The 18,238-nt window shown below is 35.7% G+C and overlaps 1 protein-coding gene across 1 annotated transcript in view; it reads left to right on the forward strand.

Annotated features, from left to right (window-relative positions):
• Positions 1-15,144: 15,144 nt before the first annotated feature.
• The window catches only part of lars2 (leucyl-tRNA synthetase 2, mitochondrial), a 133,582-nt gene continuing 130,488 nt past the window's right edge, over positions 15,145-18,238 (forward strand). Inside the window, exon 1 of the mRNA XM_073846627.1 lies at positions 15,145-15,283. The gene's annotated coding sequence lies outside the window, so the exon portion shown is untranslated. The remainder of the gene's footprint in view (positions 15,284-18,238) is intronic.

Here is an 18,238-nt window from a genome sequence, read left to right on the forward strand (position 1 = left end):
CACCGCCGCGTCCGGAACAGAGAGCGCGGTCACCGCCACGTCCGGAACAGAGAGCGCGGTCACCGCCGCGTCCGGAACAGAGAGCGCGGTCACCGCCGCGTCCGGAACAGAGAGAGCGGTCACCGCCGCGTCCGGAACAGAGAGAGCGGTCACCGCCGCGTCAGGAGCAGAGAGAGCGGTCACCGCCGCGTCAGGAACAGGACGCGCAGCCGTCTCAGCGTCAGAGACAGGGATGGCGGTTGTCGCCACATCCCCGCGAAAGAGCCTCTCCGCCCCCGCCGCAAAGGAGGGACCCTTCCGTGCAGCCTCGGCGCTGCGGGTGTCCAGTGCCGCCAAGCAGGCATAAATGAATTCAAACCGCTTGGCCGACGCCGCCTCGAAAGACATCCCGGCAGTGTCAGGAACAGAGCAGATGGTCACCGCCCCCAAACGTGCGTCCGCCGCCTCTTCAAAAAAATTCCTCCCCGCTGGACCCATCAGTGATGTCTGCATTCTGTCAGGTTACGTACAAGGAGGTCTGGGTCCAAATGCAGGGGAGTAATCTTTAATGAATATAACAAAACAAACTAACAAAAAGGCCAACACGGCACAAAACTAATATCTAAAACACAAAATAACAAAACCAAGAACAAGATCCAAAAGCCAAGAATATCAGAAACATCAAATAACAAAACAAGACACGAGACAATGCAGACATGAATGCAGAGTGAGTGGAGATGATACTTATAGTCCTGATAGTAATTGTGAACAGGTGTGGGTGATCAGTGCTGATGACAAGGACAGGTGAATGCTATTAGAAGTGCAGTGTGAATAGCGACCTCAGGAGGCTGAGAGAAACCCCACAGCCCCGATCATGACAGAACATGCATTAATTCATCTCACTCACTAAAAAAACAAAACAAAGTATTCCTCAAAATGAATAAAAACTGTGAAATTCAACTTAATTATTGCAAACCTGCAATATTTAAATATGTTAAACAATACAAATATTCTTTATGTATTTAATCCCATTTTATTAACTAATGTCTTTGCTGCTGACCTTCGATGATCCAATTCATCCATACTAATAAGCAATAATTACTCAAGATAATCTAACATTTTTTCCCCTTTTTTTATTGCCGAAGAGTTGACATTTTTTTCCCTGCGGTCTACTTTTCTCTAAGCCTGAGGCTTTTGCTGTGAAAAGGTTTTTACATTTGACAAAAATAGAACTTTTTATATTAAAAACAAACAAGCAAGCCCTGCCCAGATTTAAAAAAGCAACGCAAAAGTAACATAACTTATATTTAATTTTTTAAAAGTAATGTAATTAGTTACTTTTTTAGAGAGTAACTTAATATTGTAATGCATTACTTTTAAAAGTAACTTTCCCAACACTGTTAATGACTAAATGTCAATAACCAAATTGTTTTTACATGTCATCATAAAATTTCCTCTTTTATAGTTTTCATGTCACATGATAAAAACATGCAGATTTGCTTCACTAGTTCTTTTTTAGAAAAAAAAAAAACAGAAAACAAAACATGTATTTAATGTTTAATTTTGTTGAATTTTAATGAAACTGGTGAAAAACATGCTGAGATTGTGAACTTTAAGAGACGTTTAACTTGATTAAAATGAATCTCACATGTGACACTTGCTTTAGGCAGACTTACCTGTGTCCTGAGGGAATGTCTAACCAAATATTAATATATTTATGGACCTGTCATATGAGGCATACAAATGAGCCCTGTGAAGTTCACAAGATGTGATAAATTTTAAAGGAATAGTTCACCCAAAGATGAAAATTTGCTGAAAATATACTCACCCTCAGACCATCTAAGATGTGATGTTTGTTTTTTCATCAGATGTTCAGAAATTTAGCATTACATCACTTGCTGTCCAATGGATCCTCTGCAGTGAATGGGTGCCGTCAGAATGAGAGTCCACAATAATCCACAACACTTCAGTCCATCAGTTAATGGGTTGTAAAAAGTGCTTGATTTGTGCATATTTCTCTCCTTATTCAGACGAGACAATTTACAGACAGAAGATTTTCAGATGGTCGAAATGGTCTAAAGTTACAATGTCTTGATGGATTTGTTTTTTACAAACATGCAGGCTTCACGAGACATTAACTGATGGACTGGAGTTGTTTGGATTACTTGTGAATAATTTTTTTGGGTGAACTATTTCTATAACACAACAAACTTTACAATCAATTTATCAGACAACTAAGTACAGAATATTTGAATGATACAATAATAGACATTTTATGTGTGATTCCGAGGTAAAAAAAATTTACATACACCTAGCAGAAGCAAAAATGTTAATTTGACCAAAATAAGAGGGATCATACAAAATGCATATTATTTTTTATTTAATACTGAGCTGAATAAGATATTTAACATATAAGATGTTTACATACATAGTCCACAAGAGAAAATAGCTGAATTTATAAATAAAAAAAATGACCCTGTTCAATACTGTGTTGTTACCTGAATGATTTACAACTGTTTTTGTTTGCTTGTTTGTTTAGTTAAACTTCAGAAAAATCTGTCAGGTCCAATACATTCTTTGGTTTTTCAGCATTTTTGTGTATTTGAACCCTTTCCAACAATGACTATGATTTTGAGATCCATCTTTTCACACTGCGGACAACTGAGGGACTCATATGCAACTATTACAGAAGGTTCAAACACTCACTGATGCTTCAGAAAGAAACACAATGCGTTAAGAGCCGGGGGTGAAAACTTTTGAACAGAATTGAGATGTGTACAATTTTCTTATTTTGCCTAAATGTCATATTTTGTCATTTAGTAATGCACTTCAGAAGCTACAGAAGATACTTACATGTTCTCCAGAAGACAAAATAAGTTAATGCATAGTGTTTCCTTCTGAAGCATCAGTGAGTGTTTGAACCTTCTGTAATAGTTGCATATGAGTCCCTCAGTTGTCCTCAGTGTGAAAAGATGTATCTCAAAATCACATAGTCGTTGCTGGAAAGGGTTCAAATACTCAAAAATGCTGAAAAAACAAATAAATCGTGGGCCCTAAAGGATTTTTCTGAAGAACAGCGGGCAGTTTAACTGTTCAGGACAAACAAAGAGCTCATGAACAACTATCACTAAAAAAATCATTCAGGTAACACAGTATTAAGAATCAAGTGTATGTAAACTTTTGAACGGGGTCATTTTTATAAATTCAACTATTTCTTTCTCTTGTGGTCGACTATATGTAAACATCTTTTATGTGAAATATCTTATTCAGGTCAGTACAAAATAAAAAATAACATGCATTTTGTATGATCCTCTTATTTTGGTAATATAATTAACATTTTGCAGATTCTGCAAGGTGTATGTTAACTTTTGACCTCCACTGTATGTAATACAATATATATGTGATAGACTGATACATAATAATTGTTTTTGTGAGGAATACATGTATGAATAGTATTCTTTAGGGATGTTTAAATGGCTTAATTAGTGCTTGAAAACCGCCTCCTGTTTGAGAGCCAACCGATGTTATACACATTACCTTCCATTTGCACCTGAAAGAGGAACGTCTGCCCTGCACTGGATTTTAAAGCAGAATGGATTATTCATCCTTTCACCTTGCCGTTCCCTTTCCTTCATGCACACACTGTCTAAATTCCCAAATACTTGCCCCTGAAATAAAATATACTGCACACAATGTGTCAGTGAACAGAGGAAAAATGTAAATGACTTTCTTGTTCATTAATTATGCTATAAAAATGTAAATTGCTCCAGTGCCAAAAATGCTAATGGGACCAAGATAAAAGCCTCCTTTGTCAAAGCAGAATGTATGAAAGATTCAGAGTATTTCTTTTCTTTTTAAAATCTGGAAAAAGAGAGAGACATATTTGTAGATTTTGGGTTGGCTTCCGCTGGCTTTTTAAAGAACTCTCTTTTTCACTTTCAATACACCCACACATTTACACATGACTTACTGTAATTAGGTATTGGCTGACAATTATTTTCCCCTGCCAGTTCAAGTTCCTGTCTAGATTAGGCTCTAGATGTTTCATTGATTCCAGATCTTGCATTACCTCATTGGCACTAAAGAAAGATTGTAACACTGTCCACTGACTTCAGTCACTGTGTGGAGTCAGCTGTGACACAGGTTTGAAAGAACAGTGATAAAGAACTTAAAGGAGCTCTATGAAGCCCTATGTCTTGTAATATAAGTCTCAGGTGTCCCCAGAATATGTCTGTGAAGTTTCAGCTCAAAATACCTAAGATCATTAATTATATCAATTTGGAAATGCCTACTTTGAGTGGAAGCAGAAAGATGCTGTTTTCGTGCATGGTTCTTTAAATGCAAATTAGCTGCTGCTCACTGCCCCCTTTTCCAGAATAGGATTGTGCCTTTACTGCTCATACCTCAGATATTCTGTCAAAAACATCAAAGCGGCTGTCACATGGCATGTGAGTACTAAATTAAGTTCTCTTTCATGTTTTATTGCGTTTAAACTCAAATACTGGCAAGTTTATTTTAAAAACACGAGTTACAAAAACAGTTGGTCCTGTCTGTGAAGTTAAACAGCTGGGAAAGAAATGCATGTTTATATTAGATCTGTGTGGCAGTAGTGTAATAAAAAGGAAATAAATCAACAAATTCACTGATCTCTTGTCTGCTCTGAGGCTGGGACTCTAAATAGTGTTCTGTGCAGCCAATGTCAGAACAGTTAGCAGCTTGCTTTGCTCAAACTTTCGCAATAACGTTAGAATTGCTTGGTACATTGTTATTGCTTGCAAAACACAATGGCGGTGCCATTTACTGGGTTATTCTTTTGTAAATAAATGTGACATGACTTTATTTGACTGGTGTGGCGAACTGTAGAGCTGGTGTAAACATATCCACATTGCTATGATCAGATGCTTTCTTAGCTGCTGTTTTCGCACCATTTATTTTTGTTGCATTTATTTTGTTATTAAGAGGAAAATGCACATACATATTCACATATGTACATATTCATCTGAACACTGTGGGTGGCTCTGGGATGTCCACCAAAAAGTAGGCTAAGCAAAGAATGAATTGTTAGGCTAAGCAATCGAACATTGTTGTGTATATCAGGGCCATAAGTAATATACTTTGGGTAACTTTAGGTTCAAGGGATAGTTCACCTTGAAAAGAAAATTCTGTAATTAATTACTCACCCTCATGTCGTTCCAAACCCGTAAGACCTGTAAAACTACAGCTTTACGGTGTTACACATGACAGTAAAAATGTGAACCTGGACCACAAATCCAGTAATAAGAGTATATTTTTGTAAGTGAGGTTCATTATCTGAAAAAATAAATAAGCTTCCCATTGATGTATGGTTTGTTAGCATAGGAAAATATTTGGTCAAGATACAACTATTTGAAAATCTAGAATCTGAGGGTGCAAAAAAATCGAAATACTGAGAAAAATACTTTAAAGTTGTCCAAATGAAGTTCTTAGCAATGCTTATTACTAATCAAAAATTACATTTTGATATATTTGTGGTAGGAAATTTACAAAATATCTTTATGGAACATGATCTTTACTTATTAGCCTAATGATTTTTGACATTAAAGAAAAATAGATAATTTGACCCATACAATGTACTGCTGGCTATTGCTACAAATATACCTGTGCTACTTACGACAGGTTTTTTGCTCCAGGGTCAAAAATAGTTTCAGCGTTGCTTTCAATTACAGCTTCAGTAACTGGAGAAGATTTTCCAAGTATAAGTCTCTGTAGGACTGTGGGAATTACCAGATTGTGGGCAAGGCCATAACAGAGGGGCATTATTAATAATGTCACCAGTTTTGCTCAAGTCACAGTGACAGTTGTGCTTTGGGTTGGGATCTGGTTATGGGCATTATTTTGCTTTAAAGGGATAGTTCACCCAAAAATGAAAATTTGATGTTTATCTGCTTACCCCCAGGGCATCCAAGATATAGATGACTTTGTTTCTTCAGTAGAACACAAAGAAAGATTTTTGACTCCAACCTCAAAACCAAATTAAACCCTGCGGCTCGTGATGATACATTGAGGTGTTAAGACACAAAATGATTGGTCTGTGTAAGAAACTGAACAGTATTTAGATCATTATTTACCTCTGATTCACATTCATCAGTTTGGAGCGAGTTCACGTCATTTTGAGAGGCCTATATAAACTATGGCAGATCACATTGATGCATCAGGCGCCGCCTGTTGTGAACTCGCTCAGGACAGTAGAATGGTGCGATGGATCAGAGGTAAATGATATAAATACTGTTCAGTTTTTTTGCACAGACGAATTGTTTTGTGTGTTAAGACCTCAATGTATTGTCATGAGCCGAAGGGTTTAATTTGGTTTTGTCTGTGACTGTCATTATATGACTGACAGACTGCAACGGTTTGAGTTAAAAATCTTTGTTTGTGTATTACTGAAGAAACAAAATCACCTACATCTTGGATGCCCCGGGGCTTGACAGATCAACATCACATTTTCATTTTTGGGTGAACTATCCATTTAAGTGTATTGGGGCCTTTAGTGTTGAGGAATTGTTTTATTATAATAGTAGAGCACTATTTATTTTCCATTCAGTAGCCATTTAAAAAACTATCGGTGGATTAATCGGTATCGGCCAGTGTGGTCCAACTGTATCGGTAAAATCCAATACCGGTCAGCCTCTACTCCAGAGTCACATTTGCTTTTACACTTGGTCTTTTTGTGCTTGATTTATTGTTGTTTGTTGCCTTTGTAATTTTTTATTAAAACATTAAAATGACTTTTCTTCTGACTGATATCACAAATCCCTCAGTTTTGGAATGTGTGTCCATTTCCTGTGACTCACTTTTACACAAATATATTCAGTTTGATGAATCAAGTTTCACTCTAAATCATGTTGAATATTCAGTTGGAAAATGAGTCAGGGATCAGGGAAATTGGCTGCCGACACAATTTCATGTTGACTTTAAAATAGGATATGAGTAAGGGATGGTTCGGAGTAGAATTGACTTCATTGCTATGCACTCCGAAGCCCATGTAAATACCCCATCCGAAGTTTTTTTTACCTTAGTCGAACATTTATGGAGATATTAGAGTTTTTCGAATTGCTTGTTACAGGAGTGAATGGTACATGTAATGTATCTCGTAAATTGCACCACTAAACGTGCAAGTAATCTTACCAAACTTGTACAGTAGTGTAAATAGGTTATGTACTCACAAAACGCTGCATCGGAACATTTGTAAGTCCACCATGAGTGTTTTAAAAACACGTTTTACCCGAGAACTACTAGTCTCAGAAACTACAAGTCGACGTCACTTCCCTGGTTTGAAAAAAGCACGTAAAAGTCCTCCTACTACATCTGTGTGCATGTCAACTTGTAAGAGGACTTTTACGTGCTTTTTTCAAACCAGGGAAGTGACGTCGACGTGTCGCCATTTGTAGTTTTTGAGACTAGTAGGGATCGGCTAAAACGTGTTTTTAAAACACTCATGGTGGACTTACAAATGTTCCGATGCAGCGTTTTGTGAGTACATAACCTATTTACACTACTGCACAAGTCTGGTAAGATTACTTGCACGTTTAGTGGTGCAATTTACGAGATACATCACATGTGCCATTCACTCCTGTAACAAGCAATTCGAAAAACTCTAATATCTCCATAAATGTTCGACTAAGGTAAAAAAAACTTCGGATGGGGTATTTACATGGGCTTCGGAGTGCATAGCAATGAAGTCAATTCTACTCCGAACCATCCCTTTAACACCGAATAAAATGGCACAGCTGACCTTTAATACTAGTGTTGCCTGTATAAAATGGCTAGACTCTGGAAGCTTAGACAGGCAATACACAGCACAGCAGTTTTGGGACACATGATCATCCCCTTGTGTGCAGCAGCTCTTTCCCACATCTTGGAGGCAGCCAAATGATCAGGACGCTAATTAGTAATATTAATTAATGAGAAGCAGGAAGGGGAAAGGGCAGAGAGATGAGACTGATGCACACACAGGGGACTGAAGGAGCTGTCAGCATGATAATCCACAGGAACTGTGATGGAAAACATCAAAACCACTGATTACAGATCACACAATCACAGGACAATCTCCTGTTGGGCTGCTGCACTGAGGAGGGCCATGTTTTCATAATTGGGTCATATTTTGTTTTGGATTATACTTTAAAATCATAGGGTTTAGATAGATATAACACAATTTACATAGCTACCTTTTACCTTCCATAGACTACATCTCTGCTAGTAATGTTGCTGGCAGCTATTGACTTTTATAGTATTGTTTTCCATACTATGGACGTCAGTGGCTACCAGCATTCTTCAAATTATCTTCTTTTAACAGAAAAAAGAAACTCATTCAAGTTTAAAATAACATCAGGGTGAGTAAATTGATGACAGAATTTACATTTTTGGGTGAACTATTCCTTAAAGTACATTTTCAAATGGGCACTTTATCAGAGTAAAATTGAAAACAAGTAGTTATACGTTTACTAGAGTAAGATTAGTTGTGGAGTACTCAGGTAGTTCATTTGTGCACTTCAAACTACATGTTACACCAAAATAGAAAGATAAGGACATCTAGGAAAGTGCACACCGAGAGCTGAAAAAAAAGCAATAGAATGAAAACAAACAAATGAATAATGTACAAATTATGGAGCTTTTTGAGTGAAAATTCAGTAGTATGAAAATGCAGATAGCTGCTTTTAGAACTAAACAATGTGTTTTTGAAGAACAATTGGGCTAAAAAAAAAAACATTTTTACCACACTTTATTATTTTGTTTATTATTTAATTTAAAAAATAATAATAACAAATAAAGTCCAATGATTTTATCATCACTATTATTCATTTTTTTAGAGTTATATTAAATGGGTCACACTATGTGTAGTGTGAGGACCAAACCAAATCTCCAGGTATTCTTATGAGAACCAGGATAAAAAACTCATGAGCACCCCTGTCTATAATGACATTTGTGTATCTAAAAAAAAAAATGTCCGCCATTAGCCAATAATTGTTGAGCACCTATTAGACAAGGTTAACGGAGGTCGATTGGAACGAAACTCAGTGGGCCTGTTTGACTCACGGCCCTAATGGACTGTGAGGAATTTGAAAGAAATCAGCCAATGGGTGGCAATATCACATTTTTTCAAGGGTGTAAACAATTGTATATGCATACTTTTTCACACATACTCACAATATTCATATCACATGATTTGCTTCTAGAGCCAATGCAGTCAATCAAATCTTGTCAAATAATTGAGAATATTTAAAAAACTGTGAACTAGTCCTAGATTTTTCGCTCAGTCTCAAAAAAATACTGCAGTACATTTCTCTGGACTGTCTAGGTCAATAATTATCAAAAAGGTTGAACTTTCCATTTTAAATAGCTATAAAAGGGTCCTCTAGAAAGGGGGTGTGTCCAAATATACTTAAAAGCCTATAAATCTTAAACAAAAACTCAAAACGTCACAAAACTGATTCTAAACAAGCATGCAAAGTTTTATGGAGATTGGACCATAGGTGGCGCTATAACAGTGAAAAGGGTTCAGAAACACTATATTTCTGTACTATATGATAAATGACCTCAAACTGCTGAAAATGTTCAAATATTTACACATACAGTAGATATTCACATCGTACAACCGATCTCCTCATTCTGAACAACTTCGCCTAAAACCACAGCTGTTAATTAAATTGTTATTTAAATATTTGACATTATTTAAAAAAAACTACTTCTGCAAACTCCTCCAGTCCTCCATAGGTGGTGCTATAACAGTCATAAACATTAAAAATCATCACGTTTTTATGGTAAATTACCTGGATTTGCCAAAAATGCTTATCTTTTTTTAGTCATTGAGGCTTGTTAAATAATATGTAATGTCTTTTTACATGTTTATATGCCTTCAAGCGCTTGAACCCCAATCGCTTCATGCAGCTATATTTTACAATTTAACTTAAAGCTTAAGTTTTTAGTTAAAAATATTGTCCGTTTCTGTACAAATTGTAAAAATGTAAAACATTCTCATGATATGGGGTTGCGGTGGATGATTATGGTGATCCGTCACTACAAACACACAGCTAAACAGGACAAATAGGAGAGGAAAGTGAAGGAAATGAGGGAGGAAGATTTAATCTTAGATTTTGACTTCATTGTACGGAGCCCGAGGCACCGCTGAACATCATTCATCAGACAGAGAATCACACAAATGCCCGGGGCCCGAGAGGAGACAGCAATGAGGAAATAGGATCAGGGAAATGGGCATTTCACATAATTATAACCAGTTCCTGACTAAGAGATCTTCATAACATTGAGGCAGAACGGTCCGATCCAACCACATCTGTAGAATGCCTATGTTGCTTCTTTATTAAAGGTTATTGTTCAATATGCAGTATATTGGGTTTAACATATTTTAAATGTTTATTCATACAGGCTGCTCTTAACTTTGATTAACAGGTGATGGTTCCCTTAGCAATCATTACTAATAAAATGAACAATTATCTATGCTCTTAGTTTAGTGCTTTCCTATTGTTTCCCTCTTTTTGTACATGATTTTGCTTCTAGATCTTAACTGCACTTTGGCAAGCAGAAGAAATTATGCTGGCAAAAGTACATTGTGTCCATCATACAAAAAAAAATTGTGAAAAAAAACTGTTGCATGCTGATAGTTTATGTATTTGTTTTATGTTTTTAACTAGTTTTTATTTTTTTCTGTTTTAATGTTAATTTTAGTCATTTTAATGCTTAATGTTAATTCTAAGTATTAATAATTTGTTGTACACTGTTAGAGAAATCTGTAAAAATAGGGCACAATGTAATGTATATTAATATGAAGAAATTTTCTGTATTTAGTTTTTTTTGTTTGTTTGTTTTTGGATCAACGGAAATGTCTATAAAATTACTGAATAATGTCCTGGCAGAAAATTAAAATAGCTTTTTTTTATTATTATTATTATTTTCTTTCTTTCTTTCTTTTTTACAGTGTATGTTTTTCATTTATATTAGCTTCTTTTTTTAAAAAACATTTTCAGTTAATTTTAGTGTAATTAGTTTGTTTTTGTAATTTAATTTTTGATTTAAAGTTTTTGTAAACTTTTTCATTTTTTATATGTATATTTAATTTTTATTATTTTTATATTTAATTTTTAAAGGATAACTATTGCCAAAATGCAACCTGGGCTGTTTTTTTTTTTTTTTACTGTAAACGAGACAAGCTTATATCTAAAAGCATAATTACGACAAACGAGCCGTTTTTGAGATTGACCGTGATTTCGTTTTGTGGTCAATGGCCGGTGAATGGGAGTACTAGGGGCATAACTTTGAGCTCATCAAAATTGATATTTTTACAACACTAAGAAGGCTCGACACACCATTAAACTTTGCTCGAAGTATCGCCTGGGTCTCTACACTTGAACTCTAGCATTGAGAACATTGTTTGTGTACACAGAGTTTACTAAAAAGAAAGTTTTTGAACAACACACTTTCACTGTTTGAGTTTCCGCTCACGGCCGTCTTGCCAGTCAAGAAGTGTCGATCTCCGAGTGCGAGGAGAGTAATGATGGATAGCTCCTAAAGCATATTTCCATATAAATGCACGGCTAATTCGTTGTTTTGTCGCAAGTGAAAAACAATATTAACCTTCTAGTTGTAAAAAGAGCCTCATATAAGCCTAATATTTCGTCCTATGGAGTCCATTCATTCGCATTCGGAGATCGACACCTCTTGACTGGCAAGACGGCTGCGAGCGGAAACCCAAACAGTGTAAGTGAGTTGTTCAAAACCTTTCTTTTTAGTAAACTCTGTGTACACAAACAATGTTCTCAATGCTGGAGTTCATGTGTAGAGACCCAGGCGATACTTCCAGCAAAGTTTCATGGTGTGTCGAGCCTTCTTAGTGTTGTAAAAATATCAATTTTGATGCGCTCAAAGTTATGCCTAGTACTCCCATTCACCGGCCACTGACCACAAAACGAAATCATGCTCAATCTCAAAAACGGCTCGTTTGTCGTAAGTATGCTTTTAGATATAAGTTTGTCTCGTTTACAGTAAAAAAAAAAAAAAAACAGCCCAGGTTGCATTTTGGCAATAGTTATCCTTTAATGATTTTACTAAGATACTACAAAATAGCTTTGGCTACTAACTAAAATAAATTACATTTAAGTTTTCTATATTTTAATTTAAGTATTTTTTTATTTATATATTTTAGGTTTTAGTTAAAGATTTAAAGATTACAACACTGCAGACTCAAATGTTCACATTTCTGTTCAAAATAAATCTATTATCTGACAAGGAAAAGCCTTCAGTTTGATATAAACAAAAGAAATCTAATCATCAGGTGCAGCAGCTTCACCGCAGATGGATTTTTAAAACATATGACAGAGCCTATGGGGGTGAAGATATGACTGAACTTCAGTAACCTTACAGTAAAGGAGTTAATGCTCTGTTTGTTTCATTTGCTGTGAAATGGAGCCTGTGCTTTGCTCTCCATTTCACAAATCTGAATGCTTCAACAGAAAACAATCTGCTATTGAGAGATAAAAGGGTTGCTAAGGTAACAGGGAAAAACATCCAACACTGAATTTTCATGTCTGGCAGCTACTGTATGACACAATACTGTGCCACTCATTGTGATGCTGTGTCAGATTCAAAGATGAAGAAAATTATGATAATGCTATAAGAGCATAACAAGAAAAACACTAATAAAAATCTATCTCTAAGCAGCAATCATTGTGTGCCAAACAGCAATAGCTCATGTGGATGATTACCCTGCTGAAAAAAACTGCTAAAACCAGCCTAGGCTGGTTGGCTGGTTTAAGCCTGGTTTTATCCTGATCACCGCTGACAGCATCTAAACTTGTCAAATGTGCTGTAAGCACTGCAGCTGTGGTACAATTTTGAACAAAAACCACCCTAAATACTTTTTACTACCTTTCTATTATGATTTTTTCATACTTTTCAACCTCCGGTGTCAAAATCACTATTTTCTCCTTGTCGCACACCCTGTCTTTTAAACTTTAACAATGAATATACAGTTTAAAAACATGACTTATCTGGTAACTTGTAATGTACCTGAATTAAGCACTAGTAAAATAATTAAAATACATTACAGTACTTAATGTGTGACCTCTATCAATATTATGTTTTATACAAAATATATCTGTTGCACAGTATTGGTGTCATTTTCACCGCAACACTGTAACGTATCTTTAAAAAGATGGAGTGAAAGATTTTTAGGTGGTTTCTATGGAAATGTTGAGTGACATTAGAGCACATGTTGGACATGGAGGGAATTTAAATTTTCATCAACAACAAATGAAGAAAAATCTCAGTAAATATTGCTTGAACAGTTAATGCTGTGCCATCAAGGGTGTTATTAAAAGCACAAAAACTTTAAGTTAAATAAGAGTTATTTTACAAACATGAAATGCTAAGTATCAATTTCAAAGCCAATCAGTGAAGCTATCTTCCATTTTTTCACAAAAAACTACAGAAATGTCATTTCCACCACTGTGGCAGCTAAATATGACTAAATGCAGCTAAAGTAAACATATTGTCTCATAATCCCAGAGAGGGGCGGGGTGGCATTTAAAGGGGCCATGTCTTAAAATGAGCTGAAATTTTGCAAAGCTGATTTTGACAAGGTAAAAGGGTGTTTTTTTACACTGCTATTGAGAATTTTTAACTAAAGTATATTAGAGACTTTTCATTAAGACCCTAAAGAATCATATGAACGTGGAAAATGGGCATCCGATGACCCCTTTAAAACTTAAACTTATGAGACTGTGTTATGTGACTTTTCATCCATTTTTTTTTCTTAAACTTCACAAGGCTAAAAGTGCCCCTAGTTAAAGGTTGTATCAGCGATTTCTAGCCTAAAACATAAAGTGTCGATTTCAGCTTACCTTTCATCACGATCCGCTCGCTGCCTGCCCCATAAATTGTCTGTGAAAAAACCGCGTCTCTCTGGTCAGCCTAGGGTCCGAGATATGCCAAAAAAAACAATCGGCGCTATCAACACACCACAGATAACCAAACAGTGTTCCAACCAATCAGCGTCAGGGGTTTGGTGTTGTGGACTTTCCTACTGGTGCAGGGATGTGAGGGAGGCGGAGCGAACGTCCACAACACCAAATCCCTGACGCTGATTGGTTGGAACACTGTTTGTTTTTGTGTGGAAAGGTTGGTAGTACCGATTGTTTTTTTGGCATATCTCGGACCCTAGGCTGACCAGAGAGACGCGGTTTTTTCACAGACAATTTATGGGGCAGTCAGCGAGCGGATCCTGAAGAAAGGTAAGCTGAAATTGACACTTATGTTTTAGGCTAGAAATCGCTGATACAGCCTTTAAAGAAATGCCCGTATATTTTCCTCCATGTGTTTCCTTTCTGCTGTGCTGCTGAATGAGCCGCTCTGTGAAACAGCCAATCAGAGCAGAGCTCATTATTATTATTCATGAACCTTCCAAATAAGGTAATAACAGACCACTTCATTCTAGGGACAAATCGGTTTGGAAATGGACCTGTAAAACCATTTCTGGAGATTTTTTTGCCCTTGCCCAAGACATATACCAAAGCCTATGCTATAAGAGAACTATTTAAAATATTGTCTTAGTGCATTCTATGGCAAGTTTTCCTGCTGAAAAAAACAGCATATGCTGGTTAGGTATGTTTTGGTGCTGGGATGCTGGTTTTAGCTGGTTTATGCTTGTCCTTGATCAGCAACATGACCATCAAAGGACCAGCATAAACCAGCTAAAACCAGCATCCCAGCACCAAAACATACCTAACCCAGCATATGCTGTTTTTTTCAGCAGGGAATTAACATTTTCACAGATGGCTTTTTCTGAACTGCTCTTTCAGTATATAAAGTAATCACTCACTCTCATGTCGTTCCAAGGTTTCAAGACGAAGGGTTCGCAAGGGCATGAGGTTAAATGAGAATAAAAAAATTTGGGGTGAACTATCCCTTTAAGAACGTGAAGCGCTTTCTTCACAATAATAGAAGTAATGAAAAGTATTATTATAAGAGAATGCCAGTAAAGAAAGCTTTCACGTATCTAAAGTGGTTCGAATTATGTCTGGTGAGGTCTATTGTGAGTTTATGAATAAACTCCTTCGCCATCGTCCCGCAGTCTGGCGTTTAAATAAAGCTTGAGTTGTTTGAACAATATGGCGGCGCCCGTGTAGCGGTGTGAATCTGTCACATGAATGTATCGTTTATTAATGCGACACCACAATGACGCTTTGAATGGATATATAATATCGATCACACTGATTACGGATCGCAATACACCTGTATAGATCCCGTTGTTCGTCGTGTAAGTAGAATGTGATCCATATGTGCTCTATTCTTCAACTGTAACCATCTGACATCTGTTGTCTTTATATTCTGCACATCATCTCCTGCTAGAAATACTGATTGATAATGTGGTTAAAAACAATGTGAGGCTGTATTACACATCCAAACGCGTTAGAACGGTCGTGCACGTATCCGTATGCGTTGGCGTGGCTATTCTATTCTAACACTCATTATCACGTTGAGCATTGTGTCGTCTTTGATATTCACATCGGAGTCCAAGATCACAATGAATCTTCCTCATTGGAAGACGGGTAACCATGGCAACGGGACACTGCTTATTCTCCCTCAGTTCTCTTCCACAAACTCGAGACCTTGAGTGTGTGTGAGCTGGTGGGCGGCTGACAGAAACACTTCTGTCCTCTAACATCTCACCCTGATGGAGCCATACACCGTGCTTCTCAATAGCCTCATGTGCGTCAGATTAGCAGGTCATTGCTTATGAAAAGATATCCAAATATCAGATGCACATGCACAAGTGTTAAGAAGTTGCATGTATAATGCTACATTAATATGATTTAAATATGTTTTGGGATGAGGGTCAGGCATTAAACAACAACAACAACAACAACATTGTAAAAGTCACTGTAAAAAAAAAAATATATATTTTAATGCAATGGATAATTAAAAAGGGAGCAAGATGATGGTAGCTTCAGATTTACGTCAACATTTTTCAGTTTCTAAAATGTCTGTATATTTGAATTGCAATATACTAAATCAAAAAATTTATTGAAGCCCATTTCCACCACTAAATAATAAAAAATGGTGCCTCTTTATCTCACAATTCTTACTTTTTTCTTGCATTTGCGAGTTTACGTCTTGCATTTCTGACTTTTTCCTCAGAATTATGAGCTATAAACTTGCAATTGTGAGTTATAGTCAGAATTACAAGATAGAAACAAACAATTCTGACTTTTTTCTTAGAGTAATGATGAAATTGCGAGTTATAAAGTCAGAATTACAAGACAGAAACTCACAATTCAGATTTTTTTCTCAGTATTATGAGATATAAACACAATTGCGAGTTATAAAATCAGAATTGCAAGATAGAAATGTACAATTCTGACTTTTTTTTCACAATTATGAGATAAAAACTCACAGTTGTGAGCGAAATTATATATCATATGCTGGTGGGCGGCTGACAGAAACACTTCTGTCCTCTAACATCTCACCCTGATGGAGCCATACACCCATAACTAGGTCTAGGCTTATCTTGAGACTTACATCAACATTTTTCAGTTTCTAAAATGTTTTTATATTTAAATTACAATAAATATAGTAAAAGGCCATTAAAACATTTATGGAAGCCCGTTTCCACCACTGAATAATAATAAAGAAAAGTTAATTGCAACTCTTTATCTCACAATTCTTACTTTTTTCTTGCAATTGCCAGTTTACATCTCGCAGTTCTGACTTTTTTTCTCAGAATTGTGTGATATAAACTCGCAATTTAAAAATAAATAATGTCAGAATTGCAAAACTTTATGTCTTGCAATTGTGACTTTTTTTTCAGAATTGCGAGATTATAACTCTGATTTTTCTGATTTCCACAATTCTGACATAAACTCGCAATTTTAAAAAATAAAGTAAGAATTGCAAAGATATAACCTCTTTTTATACCCTGCAATTTTTTATTCTGAGAATTGCAAGTTAATAACTCAGACTTTTCACTGCAAAAAAATGCTTTTCTAGCTTAGATTTTTTTGTCTTGTTTCCAGCCAAAATATCAAAAAATTCTTAAATCAAGAAGGATTTTCTAGATGAGTAAAAATTATTTTCTTGTTTTCAGAAAAAAAGTCAAAATTAAGTGCATTTTTGCTTGAAACAAGCAAAATTATCTGCCAATGGGGTAAGAAAAATAATCTTGTTTTCTGTTTGAAATAAGATTTTTTTTCTTACCCCATTGGCAGATTTTTTGGCTTGTTCTAAGCAAAAACTCACTTAATTTTGAGTTGTTTTTTCTGAAAACAAGAAAATAATTTTTACTCATCTAGAAAATCCTTTCTTGGATTTTTAGATATTTTGGCTGGAATCAAGGCAAAAAATCTAAGATAGAAAAGCATTTTTTGCAGTGTTCTAATTTTATAACACACAATTGCGAGTTAAGTCAGAATTGTGAGATATGACCTTGCAATTTTAAAAAATAAAGTCAGAATTGCAAAGATCTGAACAATATATCCCGCAATTGTATAACTCTGGCTCTTCTAATTTTATTACACACAATTGCAAGTTATTAAGTCAGGATTGTGAGATATAAACTCACAATTCTGTGAACATATCAGTGTTTTCCCCCCTCAAAACTGGACTTTATAACTCACAATTGCAAGTTCTCACAATTCTGAGAAAAAAAGCAATTTGCAATTAGGTTTTTCTTTTTTATTAACAGGATGTTTTTAAAGAATAAACAAAATATATTACAAAGTGTATAAAACAGAAGGAATAATATAATATAGAAGATTAAAAAAGCTGATAAGCTTGATTGTTAAAGCCATTTTTATGCCATTTGACTCAAATCACACTGATTTTTTAAAATGACCTAAAATAAATTATTACGAACTATTGAAATACTTTTCCATGAGAAAATAAAAAAGAAATAACTCTCCTTTATTTTGTGAAACATTTTGCAAAACCACCCACATGAATTGACCTTGAACTGAATTATTGTAATGTTTAATGTCACTAATTTAGAAGTTATTGTAGGTGTTAAAACACTTGTTTCCAAGGGGATAGGTTTATTTCCGCCTTACACTATCTCATGTTGCCATAGTTACAGTGCAAATATATCCGAGTCTATTTGAGCACTTGAGCACAATACACCACATCTACCCTCTCAGTTTAAATGAAGGATAATGATGCATATGAAGTTGTATATTTAAAATGTATTGCATTCATCATCAGGTCATGCTGTTATTGTTGT

Source organism: Garra rufa, chromosome 9 (genome assembly GCF_049309525.1).
Source record: "Garra rufa chromosome 9, GarRuf1.0, whole genome shotgun sequence".
In the NCBI taxonomy this organism is placed as follows: Eukaryota; Metazoa; Chordata; class Actinopteri; order Cypriniformes; family Cyprinidae; genus Garra; species Garra rufa.